Source organism: Diospyros lotus, chromosome 5 (genome assembly GCF_014633365.1).
Source record: "Diospyros lotus cultivar Yz01 chromosome 5, ASM1463336v1, whole genome shotgun sequence".
In the NCBI taxonomy this organism is placed as follows: domain Eukaryota; kingdom Viridiplantae; phylum Streptophyta; class Magnoliopsida; order Ericales; family Ebenaceae; genus Diospyros; species Diospyros lotus.
The window spans coordinates 24,964,158-24,985,803 of record NC_068342.1 but is presented as its reverse complement, the minus strand read 5'-3'; the positions used below and the strand labels follow the sequence as shown (position 1 = coordinate 24,985,803).

At 42.0% G+C, this 21,646-nt stretch overlaps 1 protein-coding gene and 1 pseudogene across 7 annotated transcripts in view; both read left to right on the top strand.

Moving 5' to 3' along the window:
• The window catches only part of LOC127801606 (pentatricopeptide repeat-containing protein At4g01400, mitochondrial-like), a 34,318-nt gene extending 13,644 nt beyond the window's left edge, over window positions 1–20,674 (top strand). For 2 of the 7 annotated variants that reach the window (XR_008023088.1, XR_008023087.1), the window contains exons 2-3: window positions 17,662–18,742; window positions 20,152–20,674. The gene's annotated coding sequence lies outside the window, so the exon portion shown is untranslated. Of the gene's footprint in view, window positions 1–17,647; window positions 18,743–19,482; window positions 19,616–20,151 lie in introns of all 7 variants that reach the window. The other 5 variants (XR_008023086.1, XR_008023085.1, XR_008023090.1 and 2 more) reach the window with 3 other exon arrangements.
• On the top strand, window positions 16,692–20,674 carry LOC127802162 (conserved oligomeric Golgi complex subunit 4-like; annotated as a pseudogene).
• Window positions 20,675–21,646: the final 972 nt, after the last annotated feature.

Sequence of the window (21,646 nt, the reverse complement as noted above, 5' to 3'; positions counted from 1 at the left end):
TCATCAACTACTTCAACCACCCAACTAACATAACAACAAAACAAATAGCTGTTATACAGTTAGTTATACCCCTAACTGCCTAACCCCCCTTTAGTTAGCCCAACGGCTCATACAAGATTATTGCCTATCAATTATAGATATACCCCTAGGGTTGTGACAATGCCTTCCCTTTCAAACAATTCTTGTCCTCAAGAATTTAGAGTAGGCCAACAACCCGGGGAATTTGCATCAAAAGATCTGGTAGGTACTCCCAAGTAGTGTGATCTGGATGAAGATGGGACCGCTGCACCAACACTTGAGTTAGGGGTAGAGCTCCTTGATACAACACCCTCTCAACCACCTCCTCCACTTCTTCCGCATTAGGGGGCAGGTCTGGGCTAGCAGAAACAACAAGCTCTTTAGCCTTCTTCAGCAATGAAACATGAAAGACTGGGTGGTTTGTCACTCCCTCTGGAAGCTGCAACCGGTATGCCACTAGACCAACCTTGGCTACAATATAATAAGGTCCAAAATATTTCGGACTAAGCTTATAAGCTAGTAGGGATAGGGATGTTGTAGAAACCATCTAACCTTGAGGTAAACATTATTCCCAACTTCAAAGGACCTCTCACTCCTTTTTCTGTCCGCTACCTGTTTCATACAGTTTCGGGTTGTAGCCAATTCCCTCTTAAGCATTGTTAACATCTTCTGCCTTTGCTAGAAGTAGTGTCCCACTGCAGCCATAGTAGGTGAGGAATCTGAAATGGCTGGCAGAATAGTAGGCTTATGTCCAAACATTGCCTCAAAAGGGCTTTGCTTTATAGCACCATGATAGTTGGAATTATATACCACCATTGTGCTAGCGGTAGCCACTTATTCCAGCTCTTAGGGTTGGTGAAACACATACATCTTAGGTATGCTTCTAGACATTGATTGACATGCTCTGTTTGGCCATCCGTTTGTGGGTGGTATGTAGTAGGCATACATAACCCCGCACCCATCTTTCTGAACAACTCTTGCCAAAATGTACTTGTAAAAACTTTGTCCCTATCCAATACAATGGTCTTAGGCATACCATGGATCTTTGCCAATGTATCCAGAAATATCTTTGCCACTTCTTGTGCTGTAAATGGATGAGATAAACTGATAAAATGCCCAAATTTGATAAGGCAGTCAACTACCACCAATATGACATCTTTGAAACCTTCCACAAAATCCATGGATATTCCCTCCCATTCCTGCTCGAGCATTGCCAAGGGCTGCAGCAACCTTGGGCAAGCCACTTGTTCCTGCTTACACTGTTGACACATTGCATAAGACGACACAAATTCTACTGCTTCCTTTTTCTGCTTAGGCCAAAAAAATACTTGTTTTACCTTGTGATACGTAGCACGTACTCTCGAATAGCCTCCCAATGGAGAATAATGAAGCGCCTTGAGAATTCTTTCCTTTAGGGGTTTGTCATCCCCCACCACTAATTTGCCCTTATACCTTACCAGACCATTAGAGAGTGTGTAACTTGCAGATCCAGTAGGCTGCACTGCCAATTGTGCAACTATCTCCTTAAGCCACTTTGTATGCTCATAACTTACCTCCAACTCCTTCATCCTTGCGGGAATTACAACTGTGATGGCTTGGCAGTCTCCTTTTACTTCCCTTCTTGATAGAGCATCAACCACCATGTTTTCTTTTCCTCTTCGGTACTGAATGGTGTAATCCAATCCCATGAGCTTGGATACGACCTTCCGCTGTAACTGTGTATGTAGTCGCTGTTGGGATAAGAATTGTAGGCTCTCATGGTCTGTTTTGATCACAAACGGACTGCCCTCCAAATAATGGCGCCACTTGTCAACTACCCCCCATTCTGCCAACAATTCCTTGTCCTAAACACTAAGTCCCAAGTGTTTTGGGACAATGCTTGACTGCTAAAAGCTAATGGGCGACCCTCCTGCACAAGAACATCTCCAATCCCAATCTCACACGCATCTGTCTCCACTGTGAAGGGTTTAGAAAATCAGGTAAAGCTAACATGGAGGCCATAGTCATGGACTTCTTTAGGGCTAGGAAAGTTGTTTTTGCCCTATGGTTCCATTAAAATCCCTCTTTCTTGGCAACTCCGTGAGGGGCTTGCCAATCAAGCCATAATGTTAAATAAATTTGTGGTAGTAACTAGTTAACCCCAAGAAACCCCTTAATTCCTTCACTGTTTTAGGCCTAGGCCATTCCACCATTGCTTCTACTTTCTTTGGACCAGTCCTCACACCTTCCTCACAAATTATATGACCCAAATACTGTACCTCCTTCTCAGCAAAGGTACACTTTGAGAGCTTGACATACATTTGATGAGATTTAAGGATCTCAAATGTGGTGCAAAGGTGTAGTAGGTGTTGTTCAAAATTGTGACTATAAACAAGGATGTCATCAAAGAAAACAAGGAAGAACTTCCTTAAATAGGGTAGGAAAATCTGGTTCATTAGTGCTTGGAAAGTAGCTGATGCATTAGTCAATCCAAAGGGCATAACAGTAAATTCATATATAGCCTTTGGTGGGTTCTAAAAGCTGTTTTAGGGATACCAAAAGGTTCCGTGCAAATTTGATGGTAATCGGACCTAAGATCTAGCTTAGAAAAGATTTTTGCACCGAATAGCTCATCCAATAAGTCTTCAATCAAAGGTATGGCGAATTTATTTTTGATGGTATTAGAGTTAAGTTGCTGGTAATCTACGCAAAACCTCCGTGTTCCATTCTTTTTTTTTGATAAGAAAGGCTGGAGATGCATAGGGACTTTGGCTAGGTTTGATGATGGCTGAGTTTAGCATAGTTTTGACTTGTTTATTAATCTTCGTTTTTTGAATAGGAGAATACCTATTGGCTCTAACATTGACAGGGACTGAATTTGGATTAAGATGTATAGAATGGTCCAAGGGTCATTAGGGTGGCAAAGAATTTGGTTTTCCTCAAACAGATCCTTAAATTGAATCAAAAGTAAGCACAAGTCATCTGAAAATTGTACCTTATTCGAGAATTGAGAGTCGATACAGGTAGCTGTAGGTTGAGGCGCCTCCTTTAGAGTGCTTAATTCTTCCATTCCTACAGTATGTATGGAATATAGCTGTGCTATTTACGCCCCTTCTTCAACATCATCTTCCATAGCTTTTTTCCTTTTATCATCTTGCATTCTCCTTGCTCAAGGCTGCCCATTAAGGTTAGCTTCCTTCTTTCAATCACCATTGTGACTTCCAACTTGTTAAAGTTAAAAGTCAAAGGACTCACAGTCCTCATCCAATCTACACCAAGAACCACATCACAGCCACCCAATTCCAAAATCCTCAAATTTGCCACAAATTCTTGCTCTTGCATTACCCATTTGAACCCCATACATTTATAGTGGCTGTACATCCTGTTCCCATTAGCTACAGTTACTAGTAGGGGAGTAGTTGTTGTCAATGCACACTTAAGAGTTGTGGTTGTGGCGTCACTGAGAAAACTATGGGTGCTCCCATTGTCAATCAACACCATTAACTTCTGTTTATCCACATGGCCCTTTACCTTGAACTATCTGCTCCATAGGGCTTCCTTTCAGCTCATGGAAGGATATTTCCCCTCCCTCCTCTCCTTGAATTTCCTTTTGAATCCCATTTGCTACAGTTGCTTCTTCCTTTTCCCCATCTGAGCCCTCCATATTCATCAAATGCCTCTTACATTGATGGTTGGGACTATATTTGTCTCCATACTTAGCAAAGCCCTAATTATCTCCTCTGCTCCATCAAATTACTCTTAGGGCCATTGCTATTGAAGGGTGCCTTAGCTGTCGCTTGATTAGGGTTTGTAAATGTAGGCCTAGAATTCCCACCTCCTTGCTGCCCTGCCAATAAACCCTGCTTGTAGGGAACCTTGCGTTTCTTGAAAATGGCTTCTAATGTCAGTTCTTGTAGTCAAGCCTTTTCCGTTACTTGCCTCACTGATGAAGGCATCGTCATCTTCACCATTGATCGCAATTCTTCCTGCAGTCCCTTAATGAAGCTGGACACCAAGTATTGCTTGGTTAATCCTGGCTGTACAATACACGCAATCAATCTCAGTTCTTTAAACTTGGCTTGGTACTCCACTACCATCCCTTCTTGCTTCAATTTACTAAATTCCTCGATCACATTGGTCATACTCCTTTCTCTAAATCGCTCACACAGCCTTTAGCAAAATTTGCCCAACTACCTTGATTCCCTTCATCTTGGATCCAACCTTGATACCAAGAATCAACTGCATCGTTCAAGTAAGCCGCAGCCAAATTGATCTTCTGCTCTTTTGGGATCCTATAGAACTAAAAAATCTTTCACATCTCCTTGTCCACCACCTTGGTTTCATCCCTTCAAACATTGGGATCTCCAATCTTGGCATAGGAGGATGAGTACGAGTCAAAGGTTGTATATTCCCCACCTGTGTCCCTTGATTCGTAGGCTGGTCCTCTACTTTAAGAACCCTCAGCATTCTTGGATAATTGCTCTATTGTGGCAGGATTGCATCAGGGGTCTGCCTTGGCAAAAATTCTGACAACAACTGAAATTGGGGCAGGGAAGACAGCATGCTAAGCACGCTGTTGAGCCTTTGCCCGTACTGATCCATCATTTCTTAGCACTGCTCCAACGCTTCTTGGTGTTTCTCCAACGCCTCTCGATGTTTCTCTCACTCCCCTCAAACGGTTTCCCTTAATTTCTCCATGTCTTCCCTCTTTGGACCATTGCGTCTTGGGTTTGTGACATCCCATACTCCAAAGCCTCCATCCTCATCTCCAATTGTTTCAATCTGGTACCTTTCGCCAAACCGCCTTGATCCATTATCGCATTACACCCCGTGGTTTGTTGTTCTTCCTTGATCACACCGGAGCAGCCGTCTCCAGCCACTTCCGACCCCTTCCTCGCTGTGATGATCCCGCTGATAAACCCTGCAACCGGTTTTTCTGGTCCTGATACCACAATTGTTAAGCTTGGGGCTGGGCAATTATGACAATTTGAACAAACAAAATGCAAGAGAGAGAGAGAGAGAGAGAGAGAGAGAGAGAGAGAGGATCTTGATTATTATCTTCGATATCCTTCTTCTTACTATCGTAGGTCTCTTTATAGAGTCTCTAGTAACCATTCATCAACTACTTAAACCACACAGCTAACATAACAACAAAACAAATAGATGTTGTATAGTTAGTTATGCCCCTAACCGCCTAACTCCCCTTTAGTTAGCTCAACGGCTCGTACAAGATTATTTCCTATCAATTACAGATATACCCCTAGGGTTGTGAGAGTTATGATTGTAATAGCAGTTGAGAACCCCTCCTCGTGGCATCTAGACAATGCATCAGCTGCTACATTCTCTCTCCCTTTCGTATATTGTATGATGTAATCTAAACTCATCAATTTAGCCATTCTTTTCCTTTGGAAGTGCATATGGAGTCTTTGTTGTAGCAAGAACTTTAGGCTCTCATGATTTGTGTTAATTATGAATTGACTTCCTTCCAAGTAATGTCTCCATTTCTCTACTACCATCAAAATTGCCAATAACTCATTTTCATAGATACTTAGCCCCAAATGTCTAGGGGATAAGGCTTGGCTGAGGTATGCTAAAGGCCTTCTTTTTTGCATCAGCACTACCCCTACCCCAATGCTGCAATCATCGGTCTCCAATATGAAGGGCTTACCAAAATCCGGTAATCCCATCACTGGTGCCTTGCTCATAGCCTACTTCAACTACACAAAAGCCTTCTCTACTTCCGGACCCCACTTAAACCCCTCATTCTTTAACGATTTTGTCATAGGCTTGCTTATGATCCCATAATGTTTCACAAACCTCTTGTAGTATCTAGTCAGCCCCAGAAATCCTCTCGAGGCCTTAATGTTAGTAGGCCTTAGCCATGCCACCATTGTTGCCACCTTCCTTGGGTCGGTGCTCACCCCTGCACCAAAAATTACATGCCTAAGATATTCCACTTGTCTTTGACTGAAAGCTCATTTTGACCTCTTAATATACAATTGGTCAAACCTGAGAATTTCAAATGTATTCCGTAGGTGATTTAGATGTTGGTTAAAAGTTTGGCTGTATACCAATATGTCGTCAAAGAAAACTAAAATAAATTGGTGTAGGAAGGGTTCAAAGACTTGGTTCATTAGGGATTGAAAGGTGGTTGGGGCATTGGTGAGTCAACATGATGGGTTCTAAAAGCTGTTTTGGGGATATCATCAGGTTTCATGCGAATTTGATGATACCCTGAGTGTAGGTCTAGTATAGAAAAAATTGTGGCATTTCTCAATTCATCTAGCAAATCTTAAATGATAGGTATAGGAAACTTGTCTTTAACGGTCAGGGCGTTGAGTTGACGATAATCAACACAAAAATGCCATGATCCGTCATTTTTCTTAACAAGTAGGATAGGGGATGCATAAGGGCTTTGGTTGGGTCTGATTAAGGATTTGTGCAACATTTCCTTAACCATTTTTTCAATCTCTGTTTTCTAACTTGGGGGGTATTTGTAGGATCTAACATTGATGGGTTATGAGGGTTTGAGGTTGATGGAATGATCAAAGGATCGCTTAGGTGGTAGGGAATTAGGCAAGATCCTCAAATTCAGCCAAAAGTATATTAAGTAGGTGCAAGTGATGTACCTCCAAGTTACTCTGATCTGGGGTGTTGATGGCTAACCATAACTCCCCTTCCTGCTCTCTACCTTCCTCTGTCACCTTCATAGTTTGGATGGAGAATAGTTGGGCAATTTGGGCCCATTTGCTCATTAACATCTTGTGAAGCTTCTTCCTTGTAATTATCTTACAAGTCCTTGTTTCCTTACTACTCGTAAGTGTCAACTTCTTACTCTCCTTCTCAAAAGTCACTTCCATCCTTGTCACGCATGGAGCTGCTCGGATAGCATTTTTATTTTTCTTTTTGCCTTAATGTAATTCCCTCCAGCATGAGCAGTAGGCCATAGCGGAGCAGTAGGTTGTTAGAATATTCGGTACATGATTAGGAGAGGTCCCCACTGTCAGGGAATGACCTCCAAATCGCCTTTATATAGTACCCTGTTATGTAGTGTAACGGTATGCAAAAAGGCAATCAAAATATTCATTCCAGTCTTCTCTCTCTCTCTCTCTCGCCTGCTTCGCTATCTCATCTAATCTCCCTCACACTCTTTTCTTCAACCTAGCAATCCTCTCGGAATTGCAGTAAACCCTGCTATCCTTCAGCGGGGTTGTGACACATTGGTATCAGAGCACTGTTCTGGTCGAGTGGGTGAGCAGGTCTAGTAATGGCTGAGGGAACGCGTATGAAGAATTTCGAAACACAGCTGCAGCAAACCGGGGTGATGGTGGCGGAATGCCAAAGCAAGATGGAGCAAATGGAGTTGGGAACGACTCGAAATCAGGAGGCTATTCTTGCACTAGATCGTCGGATGGAGAGTGCCATGGATGGAATGGAAAAGAGGTTGGACGAGTCCATTACACGGGTTCGGGAGGAGCTAGCTGCACAAATGCAGCAATACATAGCCATGTTAGGCCGACAATAGCCGATTAGGCTAGCGCCTGAGTTTCCACCGAGAGAAGGGATGGATCCTGCTCCCCAAAGGGATAGAGCTGGATGGGAGCTGGAAATACATGAGGAGGAGCTTAACCAGGGTGGCCGGGAAGAAGGAATACTGGGGAGGGGGCCAGTAGTCCCAGCGAACCATCATCTACAAGGATTCCCTCTCCCTAAGATGGACATCCCAGTGTTCGAAGGGGTTAATCCACGATGGTGGATAAGTGTGAAAGGCTGTTTGAGTGGCATAACATTCCGGAGCTACAGAAGGTGTCTCTAGCAGCAGCATACTTCAACGAAGAGGTCGACGCGTGGTATCAAGGAATCATACGGCTGAGGAGAAACTAGACATGGGGAGAGTTTACAGAGGCTCTATGTGGAAGGTTTGGAGAAAGAAGTATGATCGACATTGTGGAAGACTTCAACAAGCTTAAACAATCGGGAAGTGTAGAGGTATACCAAAAACGCTTCGAGGAGCTGAGGTCCTACATGATCCAATACAACCCCTACCTCACCGAAACCTATTTTGTATCAAGTTACTTAAGTGGCCTCAACGAGGAATTAAGGCCAATGGTTAAGGTGCTTAGGCCACAGACAGTAGCTCAAGCATCGGAAGATGCTCGATTACAGGAGTTAGCAGTCGAAGCACTACTTAAGAGGCAGAGGCAACAGACAAGGGGCATGGTGGCTGGGACCCAAAGTGGGACAGGAAGGAATTTTAACCGGGAAGTAGGTAAGTGGAATGGCGGGGCAAGAGGAGTTGTGGGATAGGGTGTAGCACTCCTTGGAGATCTCTTGAGGGAGCAAAGAAGACTGGCAGGACTATGCTTCCGGTGCGGGGACAAGTACCACCTGGGGCAAGCCTTGCAAAAGGCAGATTTTGCTGTTAGAAGGGGATGAAGGAGGTGACCAGGAGGTGGAGGAAGGAATAGTTGAGGATGACGGGGGCGTGGAAGACAATGGAGAAATATCCATTCATGCCCTGAAAGGGGTGGCCAATAACAAAATTATCAAAGTGGGAGGCCAGGCCAAGGGAAGCACCCTAATGATCCTAATCGATAGTGGGAGTACCCACAGTTTTATTGATGAGCACACGGCGAGAAGGCTAAAATTGCCAGCTGATAGGGACGCCACCCCTAAGCATAACGGTGGCCAATGGGCAGAAGGTGTTGAGTACCTCGGCCTGCAATGGTTTTTCGTGGGTAATGCAAGGGGAGAAGTTCGTAACCGATTTAAGGTTACTGCAGTTGGGAGGTTGCGATATGGTCTTAGGGGTGGACTGGATGAAAGGAGTAAGCCCAATTAGCTTTGATTTTAATTGCATGGAAGTATCCTTTGAGAATGAGGGTAAGAGAATGGCCATCAAGAGCGAGAAAGAAGCTGGGGTGTGCAAGTTGATGTCCGGGAAGGTTTTGAAGAGAGTCATGAAGGGGAAGTTGGTTTAATGGGCACAACTCTTCTCAATAGTGGCTGCAGAGGACACGTTCGAGGAACCAGGAGGGCTGGGGCAGTATTACTTAACCATCAGCAATCGGGAGGAATCCCCTGATCAGGTAACACATTTGGCCTTACTTGATGAATTGTTGGTGAAGTATGCGGACCTATTTGCAGAACCCAGATCCCTACCCCCTAACCGACTGTTTAACCACCCTATCAACCTCAAACCCAACACCGAACCAGTTAATATCCGAGCCTACCGATACCCTTCTATCCAGAAGAATGAGATCGAGAGGATGGTTAGGGACATGCTACAACAATCCATTATCAAACCAAGCCAAAGCCCTTTTGCTTCCCCTGTTTTATTAGTGAAAAAGAAGGATGGGACATGGAGGTTTTGTGTAGATTACTGCCACTTAAATTCCATCACAATCAAGGATAAATTTCCCATTCCTTTAGTAGAAGACCTGCTAGACGAACTCCATAATGCCAAGTTCTTTTCCAAGCTTGATTTACGCTCGGGTTATCATCAAATTAGGATGAAACCCGAGGATACTCCTAAGACTGCATTCAAAACACACCATGGCCACTTTGAATTTTTGGTAATGCCATTTGGGCTTACCAATGCCCCAACCGCTTTTCAATCCCTCATGAACCGCATCTTCGAAGACCACTTGCGGAAATTCATCTTAGTTTTCTTTGATGACATCCTTATCTATAGCCCCACTTTCGAACAACACCTAGTGCACTTGCAAACCACCCTAGACATTCTGCGGAACCACCAATTATTCATCAAGAAATCCAAATGTGAGTTTGGTCAGGAGCAGGTGGAGTATTTGGGGCACATAATCGCTGAAGGAAAGGTGAGCATTGATCCTAGGAAGATCGAGACTATGGTGGCATGGCTGAGACCTACAACCGTGAGGGCCCTAAGGGGATTTCTTGGGTTAACAGGGTATTACAGGCGGTTTGTTAAGAATTATGGGGTCATCAGCCGACCATTGACGGAGCTACTTAAGAAGGGAGAATTTCATTGGGGACCCAAGGCAGAGGTGGCATTCAACAAAGTAAAGGAAGCAATGAGCAGAGTGTCAGAGTTGAAGTTACCAGATTTTGAGAAGCCTTTCACCCTGGAGACCGATGCATGTGGCACTGGCATTGGGGCAGTGCTGGCACAAGAAGGGAGACCAATTGCCTTCTTAAGCCAAGTGTTAGGACCCCGGCATTCTGGGTTAAGTATTTATGAGAAGGAGTTCTTGGCAGTCCTCATGGCTGTGGATCGATGGAGGCATTACTTGGAAGGGGGGCGATTCATCATTAAAACAGACCATGAAAGTCTGAAATATCTACTACAGCAAAGACTTCAAACGCAGCTACAACGCAAGGGAATGGCCAAGTTCATGGGACTAGATTATACGATACAATATCGAAAAGGGAAAGAAAACATAGCTGCTGATGCCCTATCTCGATGCCACGAAGAGGGAAACCTTGCAGCAGTCACAATAGTGACTCCACAGTGGTACGAGGAAGTAGTCAATAGCTATGGTAACGACCCTAGGATCACTGCCGTGCTAGAGGAACTTACGGTGAAGCAAGGGGACATGGAGGGATATACCCTGAAAGGGGGAATGTTGAGGTATCAGGGACGAATAGTGATCGGAAACTAGCCTGAGCTGAAAAAGAAGATCATGCAGGCCTTGCATGAGTCACCTTTGGGAGGCCACTCTGGCGAACAGAACATGTATGTAAGAGTTAAAAGGGATATTCTATTGGCCAAGAATGAAGACTGAGGTAAAGGAGTTTGTGAGGAGTTGTGATGTTTGCAAAAGGTGCAAAACGGAGCGGGTACCTTACCCTGGACTGTTACAACCCCTCCCCATTCCGGATCAGGCTTGGTCCAGTGTGTCGATGGATTTTGTGGATGGTTTACCTAGATCAGAAGGAAAAGACAGTGTCCTGGTGGTAGCGGATAGGTTCACGAAATTCGCCCACTTCATCGGGTTAGCCCATCCTTACACAGCTCAGGAGGTGGCGAGAGCCTTCTTGGACCGTGTGATTCAGCTGCATGGGGTCCCTCATAATATAATCTCCGATAGAGATAGCATGTTCACCAGCCTCTTTTGGCAGGAACTGATGAAGTCTCTGGGAACGAATCTACGGCTGTCCACGGCCTACCACCCCCAAACGGACGGCCAAACCGAGAGTGTAAATCAGAGCCTCGAAACTTATCTAAGGTGCGTATGCCTATTACGACCCAAGGAATGGCACAGGTGGTTGTCCCTGGCGCAGTGGTGGTATAACACCACCCGACACTTAGCTATTAGGACCACTCCCTTCGAAGCTCTGTTCGGGTACAAATCCCCTTGCTACCCGCGATAGGAGGAGGATCAGACACAACCACAATAGAAGAATACTTACAACAAAAGAGAGAAGTGACACGGCAAATAAAGCAAGAGCTGGCCTCCGCTCAACACCGTATGAACCAGTACGCGGACAGGAGGAGGACGGAAAGGGAGTTTGAGGTCGGGGATGAAGCGTACCTAAGGTTGAAACAGCCGCACCTGCGATCACTGACACGCGGGAAAGCTACTAAGCTCAGCCCCCGGTATTTCGAACCCTTCCCTATAACTAACAAGATAGGGAAGGTGGCGTATCGACTGCAATTACCGGCCGACACGCACATCCATCCCGTATTTCACGTTTCGCTATTGAAGAAGTCAATTGGGGGTCAGCCGGCAAATGCCACGCTACCACTCCTACCTAAGGAAAGTGAGCAGGCGGTCGAACCAGAAGCCATACTCGGAAGACGAGTGATTCAGCAAGGAGGAGTGCCCTTAATCCAAGTCTTGGTCAAATGGCAGGGAAGCACTCAGGAAGGAAACACTTGGGAATATCTACCTGAATTGCTTCAGAAATTCCCTCGTGCGGTTAGCCTAATCAAACTTCCTTGAGGATAAGGAAGCACTCAAGAAGGGAGCATTGTCACGCATGGAGCTGCTTGGATAGCATTTTTATTTTTCTTTTTGCCTTAATGTAATTCCCTCCAGCATGAGCAGTAGGCCATAGCGGAGCAGTAGGTTGTTAGAATATTCAGTACATGATTAGGAGAGGGCCCCACTGTCAGGGAATGACCTCCAAATCGCCTTTATATAGTACCCTGTTATGCAGTGTAACGGTATGCAAAAAGGCAATCAGAATATTCATTCCAGTCTTCTCTCTCTCTCTCTCTCTCTCTCGCCTGCTTCGCTATCTCATCTAATCTCCCTCACACTCTTTTCTTCAACCTAGCAATCCTCTCGGAATTGCAGTAAACCCTGCTATCCTTCAGCGGGGTTGTGACAATCCTATTGAAATCAAAGTTTATGGGACTCACGTGTTTCATCCAATCCACCCCTAGCCCCCTAGCTTAAGAAGCCTTAGGTTGGCCTCAAACAATTCCCCTTGCATCTCCTAGCAAAACCCTGCACAAGCTGATTTACTCAACATCTTATTGCCATTAGCAACAGTGACGATCAATGCCTTGGTCCCTGTGAGTCTACAATTTAGCTTCTTAGTCATATTTTCATTCAAGAAACTATGGGTACTCCCGCTGTTAAATAAAATCATAAGGCTACACTCCTGCACCTTACCCTCAACTTTAATAATCTTATAATTGGCTAGCCCCTTGAGGGCATGTAATGAGATCTCCCCATTGTCCTCCCCTTCCAGTTCCATCGGTTCCTTTGTTTCCTCCTCTTTTACCATAATTCCATCCTCCCCTTCGAGTGAGAGTAGTTGCCTTTTGCATTGGTGTCCCGGAAAATATTTGTCTCCATATTTGAAGCACAGTCTTTTGCCTACCTCCTTTGTTCGATCATCCTCCCACCTCGCATTGTTGTAGAGTTATAGGGGTAGGAATCATCACCCCCTTTGATCCTTGGTTCACCCTAGCCAATTCCTTGCCATACCCTTACGTGCTTGTGACATAGTTCCAATGACAATCCCCCTTGACTGTTGTCTCTATTTCTTCATTATGGCTTCCACCATTATCTCTTACAGCCTAGTGCTCTTGATTGCTTGTTCCACCATTCCTAGTTGTAACATTTTCACCATGGGTCTAAGCTCCTCATGAAGCTGGGAACAAAGTATGCTTCAGAGAGGTGTGGGTTGAGATTGAACATGACGGACTTCAACTCTTCAAACCAAGCTTGGTATGACTGCACTCCTCCTTCTTGTTTAAGTTTGTTGAACTCTTCTACCACATCCATTCTATTTCTATCACCGAATCGTTCACACAACTTATCTGCAAATTCTTCCCATGGACATTCTCTCCTTACCTTCGACCACGACCACCCTTGATACTAGGCATCCCTAACATCATTGAAATAGGCAGCTGCCAAATCCACCCTGTGCCTTTCTGGTACATTATACCAGTTGAACATCTGTTCACATCTCTTCACTCACCACCATGGATTAACCCCTTCAAACATACGTATCTCCAATTTAGGCATCGGGAACCTCAGCTGGTTTTGGGATAGTCGGTCCCTCTTGCTATCGCTCCATCACATTCTCCTCTACCTTTGTTGGAGCCACCTCAATTTCTGAGGGCCCTACATTCATATTTCCTACTCCATGACCAGTTCTATCATTTCTCTAGAAGGGAAGTTGGGGGAGATTCTTACTTGATTCTGCTAGGTAAACATCACCATGTAACTTTGGAGCTGATCTCGGATTTGAGTCCCAACCTTCTCTCTAATTTGTGAGATCACTTCATCCAACCTTCTCCCTAAGCCTTCCATGGCATTATCCATCTTCCTATCCATTGCCACGATCGCTTCATGGTTCCTTGTTGATCCGATCTCCATCAATTCCACCTGGGCTTGTAGACTAGAAACAGTGGAATTGAACTGTTATAATTACGACTCCAAATTCTTAATCCACGTCCCCTCTGCCATCAAAACTCCTTTGGCCTGGTCATGCTTTAATACCAAGTTGTCAGATCACTGATCTGATGCCAAACTTCCCTCTGATATTCAGTAAGGGGATTGAGAGAAACCGAGAAGGAGAATAGAGAGAGAAATGAGAGAGAGAGAGAGAGAGAGAGAGAGAGAAATTTATTGATGCTTCAAGCAGATGGGATTCGGTCCTTATATATTCGATCCCACGCCTTACATCCCGCCAAAACTGAAATGACAATTACATATAGCCCCTTTTTAAGAATCAGCTAACAACTTCTATAACTACTTGCACATGTGGCCACCCCCCCGAAGTATTTCCCCAAAGTATTTAGAAAGTGACATGAAGATAACTAGCACGGTCATGTTCCATCACATAATCAATTTTGTAAAACAACCTCTACAACATGGAAACACAACTAAGATTATTTGATATTGATGTTGCAATATAGATCATTTAGGTGATAAAGTGTAGTAGTAAGAGGGTAGATCAGATTCTGATTAGCTGTGACATTCTCTTTTAAGTTAAAATAAAGGATTGGGATGTTGTGTGAGGCCAATGTGTTCTGAAGCCCTTCCTTTCTTAGGGTTATGTAGGATTTGTGACATGGGGACTGGTCTTTCTTGAGGTTGTTACAGTTTTTCTTTTATGCTCATGATAGTCTTCGCCCTGAATATATTACAGTGTCTCTTAACAATCGAAAGTGGAGGAACTTTGCAATACTGCAATTACTAGCCTGTTGCCCACACCATGCATGGATATATAATAGAAAGAGAACCTTTAATTTGTATATTGCTCTTGTCATAATGATTCTGCTATTGTGTTTAAATTTTGAAGAGAAGTTTTCAGTAGCTCTTGGCAGCAGAATGGAGGACGCTCCACTTCTGTAGAGGAGATGATTGTTGGCTGGATCTATCAAAACAGAGCTCAATAAATTCTTTTAATTTCTTTTTTCTTTCAGTAACTTCCACAGAACATTTACTGACACCCCCCCCCCCCCCCCCCCACCACCACCACCAAAGGAGCCTTCTAGTGTGCACAAAATTCAAATAGGCAGAAATGAGTTATCATATTTTCAAGAGAACTACCAACACTCTGATTAATATTCAGCACATTAACCTTCTCCCCCTTAATATATTGTGCTTGAATTCCCATGCCATCTCTTAGTTGCTGCAACTTCTTTATTGGCAATGCTTTGGTGAAAATATCAGTGGGTTGCTCAGCCAATCTGCACGGCTTCAACTGAACTTCTCTTTCTTCAAATGCTTCCTGTAGTTTTTGGACAGAAATAACTTCTTTCTTTTCATTTGATTGAACATACACATATATAGAAAATACAAGGGAGAAACTACCCATATGGAGTCAGTTAAGGAAGGGAAAAACTGATTCGGTTAAGGAAAGAAAAATTGTCGCGTAGAGATAAAAAAATAACTATACACCTAAATATAAAATTGTAATCACATGTTTTTCTACACACTGCCTTAAGTTAGGTTGTAAATATTAGGAAGGCCAAACTTGGATCTTCACATCTTCAAACTGGGTCTTCTGTAGATCTTTGTCCACTTTCAATTTTTCTTTATGAAGCGTCTGTCTATTTAGGTCACTTTAAACATGTTGAGTTGTTACCAATATCTAGTTAGATGACTAAGATATTGAGTAACTGAGAGATCTCCTTTGACAATGCCTCTGCTATGCCCTTAATGTCGAAATACGTCACCTTTGCGTCATTCTAGACTTTTTGTGGAGGATGAAATTTACTCAAACTTGATGTGTCTTTAAGGTTGGAATACATCTCCTTTGTGGCATTCTCTTGTGCCATCTTGTAGAGGATGAAATTTCCTATCAAGTGTTTTTTATGAGAGGCGAGCACTATCCTCTTTTACAATGGTAGCTTTTGACGGGTTCAGCTATAACCAATCTATGCTTTTACACAGGATCAAGCAATAACCCTTGCAATGTTTTTTACACTTTCAATTTTTCTTTATGAAGTGTCTGCCTATTTTGGTCACTTTAAACATGTTGAGTTGTTACCAATATCTAGTTAGATGACTAAGATATTGGGTAACTGAGAAGTCTCATTTGACAATGCCTCTGCTATGCCCTCAATGTCGAAATACGTCACCTTTGTGGCATCCTAGACTTCTTGTGCCATCTTGTGGAGGATGAAATTTACTCAAACTTGATGTGTCTTTAAGGTTGGAATACATCTCCTTTGTGGCATTCTCTTGTGCCATCTTGTAGAGGATGAAATTTCCTATCAAGTGTCTTTTATGAGAGGCGAGCACTATCCTCTTTTACAATAGTAGCTTTTGACGGGTTCAGCTATAACCAATCTATGCTTTTACACAGGATCAAGCAATATCCCTTGCAATGTTTTTTACACTTGGGTTAAAGCAATAAACCGTACAATGCTTTTTACACTTGGGTTGAAGCAAAAACCTTACAATGCTTTTTACACTTGGGCTGAAGCAATAACCTTACAACTAAAATAAGATGATGCCACCATAAACGCTAAAGCAACAACCTCTAGAAAAATAAAGACAACTTGCCATGCCTGTTGTTTAACTCATCCATGGCAGGCATATTTTCTTGCTTGAGTCGATGCAAATCACCTTCTTAGGATATTTGGCGAGGCCGACGACGAGGTAGTGATCATAGGGACGGTTGTGAACGCCGTCATTGAATAGCCACATGATGACGACTTTCTGGCTAGCGAATCGACCTTCTCTAGGGTGACTGTCTGCCTTCTCCGTGGGCCCGCCTGCGACCAACATCTACCATCTTCGATGTTGGAGTGCAGCTTTGGGCTGCTCCCGTTCATCTTCTCCGATGATGGTGATGGCTGTCCAGGTTTTTGTGCTGCAAAGCCTTTCGTCTTTTCTATCGATCTCTGTTTTGTGACCCTTTGCTTTCTCCGTCGTGACTACAGTCCATTATCCCTTCAATGGTAACAATTGTGGGCTATGGCAACGATGACGGTTGTGACTGGGGCTGCAGCTATGGTGGACAAAGTTAAAGGAGATGACCAGAGATGAAGGAGATGTGCAGTGGCCAATGATGGCAAAGATCTTCACCATCTTCGCCTCTCTTTCCCTCTCTCTCTCCTCTTCTGAACTCTCAGTCTCACTGCTTTGATACTATGTAGTTTTTGGATAGAAATAACTTCTCTCTCTTTTCATTTGAGAGGACATACATATATATAGAAAATACAAGGGAGAAACTGCCCATATGGGGCGATTAAGGAAGGGAAAAACTGATTTGGTTAAGGAAAGAAAAACTGTCACCTAGAGATAAAAAAATAACTATACACCTAAATACAAAATTGTAATCACATGTTTTTTTTACACTTCCTGAATAAAATAATGGTTGATTGCAATATGCTTTATTCAGCTATGAAAAACAGGATTTTTAGCCATAGCAATGGCTGATTTGTTATCACAATAAACCTCCATAGCTTCTACTGCTTCTTGCTTCTCACCAATGTCTTCCAACATTCTTTTTAACCAAATTTCTTGTTGGGTTGCCAAACCAGCTGATTCATATTCAGCTTCTCCATAGGATTGTTCCACTGACTGTTGTTTTGTCAATCACCACAGGCCGGACCCAATGAGAAAACATATCCTGATGTACTTTTAATATCAACACAACCAGCCCAATCACGTTCACAAAACCCAACTAATTTTGTTTTGCTTTTACTGTCATACTTGATTTCATAAGCTAAAGTTCCTTGCATATATCTCAGCACCCTTTTTGCAGTACCCAAATACAAGGATTCAGCTTCTGATCAGAGGGACCAGTTCTTGGCATTCAAGAAACAGCTCCAAGGGATTATACTATCTACTTCTATTGATTAGGGGGATCATCCAGTGATTCTCTGCTTCATTAGGCTATATTCACCCCTCGGTCTTGAGAAAGAAGGGTTGCAAGTGTATGTGGGCTATTTAAAGAAAATCATTGCTATGAAATCTAGGCTGGAGTTTGAGCAATTAGTGGAACTCATGGAACAACCCTCCGCATGCCAGAATATTGTAAATTTCATGGCTTGTTTGACCAATTTGTTCAAAGACATTGTTTTGGCTGTTGAACAAAATGATGAACTTTTGCTGAGCCTTTGTGGAGAAGACGGTATTTAGTATGTCGTATATGAACTTCAAGAGGAGTGTGATTCTATGGGTTCTCTAATTATAAAGAAGTACATGGATTATATGAAATTGGCTAAATGACCTCAGACAATAATTCTTATAAAAGTACTTTGTCCTCTGTTGGAGTTGAAGGACTGGACCACTGATTGAGTTATACCCAAAAGAATATTATTCCTCCCACAATTGGGTGAAGGCTACATGGAATACATGATTTAAAGATCAATTTAAGTTCAGTTGATCCAGAATTAGGTCCAAGAGCTACAAAAGCTTTTAGGGTTGAAATTTTAGTAAAGTTGTGCAGGACATCACAGGTTATTTTGTGATTTTGGAGGGATTCTTCATGGTGAAAAATGTGAAAAAGGTTAAGATTGATGAACATGTACCTTACAGCCTCACCACTTCCAAGGTGGATGAAGTCTTCTATGTTTTGCGCAGTTGCTTTAGGAGGTCAATATCCACTTGGAACGTTAGCTCTGTGATTGCAGTACTGAGTAGTGTGTGAGCTTGTTCAGAAATGGGTATAATGAAGCATTGCAGCAGAAAATGAGGGAGCCTAACCTTGGAGCAAAGCTATTTGTAGGTGATGTTGGCATGCAACAGACTGGAACAGAGATTGCTAGAGTCTCAATAACGTGGATGCCAGTAGTGAGGCTGCACTAAAACTGCGGCAGGAGATTGAAGACCAACGTGCAGAGGTGAATGCTGCATTTTCTTTTACCTTATGTTTAAGTTATCCTCTTGCTCCGGAGCCAAATTTTGTTAAGTTTTAATTTAGGGTGATGTGGTAGGTTACCTTTGTGCTTCTCTTATTGAATTGAATCCTTAGGTCTAACTTGTGCCACAACAAAGTTTACTTCTAGGAATGAAGAAAGTTAGGTATTCAATATTCTTTAATGGTTTAACCTGGTTATGTCTGTCTTTGATGTGATGCAGTGAAACTCATGAAAATTAATTAACAGTTTTCTAGGCCAACTTTCATTTTCCTATCTTACTGATGTTTTGTTTTATCATTGTACGATGACTACCTTGCAGCTGTACAACATATAATTTCCCAGTGAAGTGATTCTTGAGTAGCAAATAACTTGTAAGGAGCCATGGTTCAGACTTTGCAACCATAAAAATTAACATTGAAAGGCCCGGTATTCTTCTTATGTCTGCCTTTGTCTGCTCTAGAGAAAGATGCCCATTTTCACGCGTAAAGTAGATTGTCTTGGAATTTTCATCATCCTGCAGTTTCTCAAATGAGGAACACTTTTTTTTTTTCTTTTGGTTTTAAAAGGCTACCTAGGATGCCTCCTGATAAATGTCCAATTGAATAAACTTCGCTAGTGATTTATGATGCCTAGCTACTGATTATACTGTATCATGGAATTTCTCTTCAACTATTCACACATTTTTATTTTTCTACTTGTCCTTTCTGCATGAGATGTGGCAGACAATAAAGCATGGACACTTCCTAGGGGTGGTTGTACCAGTGTTGCCAGCTTGTTGGACACTTTGACAACCCTCCGACACTTTCTTAAATTTTTTTATTAGGATTAAGGAGGGGACACTTCGAAAACTAGAAAGTAAGGGTTTTCTTTTTTACTATTTAGTTTTATGATTTGGTAATTGTATGATTTTTTGTTTTCCATGTTTTGATTGCATGATTGTTCAGTTTTCGTTCCCTTCACATGTCTATTCTTTAGCTCCTTGAACATTGAATGGATTGCGAGGGACGAAGATGATTGAATTGTAAGTTAATTGTTAATTAGATTATTCATTTAGAATTTTGGCTTATAAATTTTAAATACATATTTATGAGTTTGTAATATAAGTTTGAATCTTTTGATACCTTATTATGTTTTAAAAATATAAAAAATTATGTTATTAATTAGCGTATCTCAATCGTGTCACGACCTACTTTTTGAAAAATGTCATATCCTTGTGTCCTTTTGTCCTGCGTCTTGTGTCCTCGTGTCCCCATGTCTGTCAATGCTTCAAAAGGTGTGAGATGGATATGTCCATTTCAGTAATTTTGTTTTGTTTTATTTTTAATTTTTCTCCAGTCTGAGGTGATGAGCTAACGTACGAGTTAAACACTATCTTTTGCTTTCATTATCAGGTATTCCCTGCAGTGGCAGACACAGAAAGGGCGAAATCCTGTTTATCCGAATTAAATAAGATGAATGATAGCTTCAAGAAAGCCTTGAATTATGCGAAAGAGATTCAGTCAGCTTGGAGATCTTCAGCTTGGCAGGGATGGTAGAGCATTAGTGAGCTATTTCTCTAGTATGACTCAAAAGGACTTTTACAGACAAGTTTGCTCTCTCCTTGCCCATATGGCAACCATCTTGAACTTAAAAAAAAAAAAAAAAAAGTATCTGAAATTCTATATTTCCGGGGAGAGACCTCTAGACCCATGACTTTTGGAGACTTACACCTGCTGCTGAAGTGAGGAGGAAGTAGTTGCTGCTCTCAAATTATAATCTCCATCTATATAGCTTCTGCATATTTCATTATGTTTGTAGCTTTTACTTTTTCAATTTTCAGTTGCTTTGTTAATCTATGGGACGGAGAAGATACAAGATGCCCTAGATATATTAATGAGTTTCTCTTCTTATAGGGATAAAGATTTTATTCCTTAAGCTTTTGCTCATTTGTGCTTCCTTTCTTGTAAACTTAGCTACTTTTTCGTAATTCAGTGTGTGCACCTATCCCCTTCTAAGGGTTTAAATCGACGTATGCCTGTTGAGTAGCCAGCTTTTCCACATTAGAGAAGTTCAAATTCAGAGACACCTGACATCCAATTGGTAAATTGAGGGCTACAACAGCATTCTCTGATGGGCTATTGATGGGAACAAAAGTAGGAATATTTACAAGATATTTTATTATATTATTATTATATTTTATTATTTGTTTTAAAACATCTTTACTTATTTATTTCTTAAAATAGTATTTATTAATCAAGATATAAACTGAAAAAGTTAGATATGGAAATTGTCTTGGATAAAAGTATTTTTTATTGTGTTTGTTAAATTTATTTAAAAAGAAATTATGTGATTTTTTATCTTAAATTTTTTAGATAAATTTATTTCTCTCATCTTTTTTGATAAGTTATCTTGATATAATTTTATCTTACTCATTTTAACTAATATTACAGTAATTTTAGGTAGACTATGAGATATGATTTGATATTTGATATGCTTCTTGATTAGCTAGATTCTTTGGTCTATATAAACCCCTTAGTGATGTACATGCAAGACATATTTCATTTGGGTCATTATTAATAAGGACCAATATCAAGTAGTTATACATGACCAAAGGCGTTTAAATTTGGATGAACCCATGGGTGGCAGTCCTTGAAGAATTGCATATCATGGTAAGGATTCTAGAGAAGGGCATACATGCAATCACCTCCAACACAGGTCTAGACAAGATAACCATAGGGATATCACTAGAAATGTTGTGAATATTCCAGTATGGAGGCAAGTTGATCCCTAATGTTTTTCAAACATGCATTAAAATTGGAGAGAGAACTTGCAAAATGGTTATTGATAGAGGAAGTACCATAAATGTGGTTTCTATGTATTCCATTACTTGATTGAACTTAAGGTAAA